General features: G+C 39.5%; 1 protein-coding gene across 1 annotated transcript in view; it reads right to left on the reverse strand.

Annotated features, from left to right (window-relative positions):
• SPINK5 (serine peptidase inhibitor, Kazal type 5) overlaps positions 1–2321 on the reverse strand; it is a 97788-nt gene that overhangs the window by 8949 nt on the left and 86518 nt on the right. The window lies entirely within an intron of this gene.

A 2321-nucleotide genomic window follows, 5' to 3' on the forward strand; every position in this document is an offset into this window, starting at 1 on the left:
GGAAGACCAGGACATCCTGTTCTGCTTCTTTCTGTAGGGAACAGTTTGGGATACTGCCCACCACTGGTAAAATCCTCAGGGAGTGTCATTTGATGCTTCATTCATAATCTAACTGGGTGAGATAGGAGACTGACCTCGGTCAAAGTCAATCAAGAAGGCCACAGACTATAGAGGAAAGAGCATGGTGCATTAGTTGGCTTGCCCGCCATAACAAAGTACCATAGACTGGGTGGCTTAAACAACAGAAATTTATTTTTTCATACTTCTAGAGGCCAAAATTCCAAGATCAAGGTGCCAAAAATTTCAGTTTCTGGTGAAGGCTCTCTTCTTTCTCGTATGTCCTCACGTGACCTTTCCTCATGCACATACACATCTCTGGTATCCCCCACTCTTCTTATAAGGACACTGATCCTGTTGGATTAGGGCCTCACCATTATAACCTCATTTAGCCTTAATTATCTCCCTAATGGCCCTGTCCCTAAATACAGTCATATTGGCGAGTTAGGGTTTTAACCTACAAATTTTGAAGGAACTCAATTCAATCCATAACATAACACATAGGATCGGAGTACAAATGTGAGCTCTGCCCTGTGCCTTTCTCATTACATTTCTGTTGGAGAGTGTTGCTTTAGAGACTTGCACACATTGGTAACTCATTTCCTTAGTCTTTCCCAGATTATGGGTACAAGACCCTTATGTAGGAAATTGTCAAGAGGTAACACGACTGGATATAAAAAATTACTGATCGTTTCTGTGGATGGGGCCTACATAACTGAGAGATAGTTATGCCATTCATGCAAATTTACAAGCCAGGTAGAAGAGCTGGTATGGTGATGGGTAATCAAGGTGAGACTGATTCATAGCTCGTTTAGCTTTACACAGTTGTTGGCTGCCTAGGAGCCCCTATCTCCCCACCTCTCACCTAGACACTCCTTCCCTCCCAACTATGACAGCATCTTGAGTATGAAAAAAAGTGAGCGTTTTCTGTCCACAAATGGGCTTAGCGAGACAAAAGGGTAGAGTTTATTCAATTTCTGTAAAAACAAATTCCTATGTTCCAGGCAGTAACAAAGAAATCCCAGGAAGGGTGCTCTGCTGAGTTTACTTTTATTGAACAGGCAGTGGGACAGACAGCATTGTGATCAGGACATTTCCTGAGCACAGACTGGATGGAGATGTCTCTGTGCTCTCAGATCACAGAGTCTAGGGGGAAAAAGATGGAAAAGACTGAAAATCAGTGAGTCCATTCCCAACAGCTCTGTACTATTTTCTATAGTAAATAAGGCAAGTTCTGAAGAATTCTTTGTATATACAGATGGTGAAGGTAAGCTATTCAGAATTGGGGTGTCTGTTTTTCCTGATGGCTTTCACCAATCTTCCCATCATTCATCCTAGAAGAGAAGATGCCTAGGTTAGATGCTGGAACTCAAGGACACCACAGAAACATGAGATGTATATTTACAGTTGCATCTTAATCAAAGAAACCCATAGATTCCTGCATTCTGCCAAGAAATGGCAATTTTAAATCACTTTCAAATTTTATCCAATTTGATTCAATTAGTATTAATTGAACACCTAGTATGTGCTACCTGTTAAGAAAGACATAAACATGAACATGGGTTACCTCTGCTCTTGATTACATGCAACCCTCATGGTAATAAAAAGAGGTAGGTATAATTAACACCATTTTGCAAATGAGGACATTGAGCTTCAGAGACGTTTGTGACTTGCCAAGGTTTCACATGAGGTTATGACTTGAATCCAATTCCTGTAACACTAATGCTCTTCTATTATAGTTTGTTTTAGGTTATTGGACTATAATCAGCTGTCTTCCTTGTCTGACTCATCCATGTATCATCCATGTATTGATATACTCTTGAAATCAACATTTAAAACATTAAATCAACATTTAAGAAATTTTTGAAAAGGGGCAAGAGCCTCAGGAAGTTTCCTTCCATGTGATTGCACATCTTCAGCTAGTACCATGGAGGGCACGAGCAACACTGTCATTCCAAACTGAAACCTCCATTTTAATGTTTATATCAACTCCATGAGGTTTCCTTTGGTTTGAAATTGGAAAGCGATGATTTTGTTGAATCCTTGAAAATCTTTGTCATGAAATTGAGAATAGTCATTCATTCATCTCACAAAATAATATTGCTATTTTCCTTAATATATGAATTTCCTTCCAATATAGCAAATCTTTTAATTGAGATAATGTCTTCTCTAGAGCTCCTGCTTTTCAGAATCTCCTGACAACTCAGGAATGGTGGTAGAGCATCTGGAATAAAATTAGAAGGTCTACATTTGGGCCCAACATG

This window comes from Propithecus coquereli, unplaced genomic scaffold, assembly GCF_000956105.1.
Source record: "Propithecus coquereli isolate 6110/MARCELLA unplaced genomic scaffold, Pcoq_1.0 Scaffold58, whole genome shotgun sequence".
Lineage (NCBI taxonomy): Eukaryota > Metazoa > Chordata > Mammalia > Primates > Indriidae > Propithecus > Propithecus coquereli.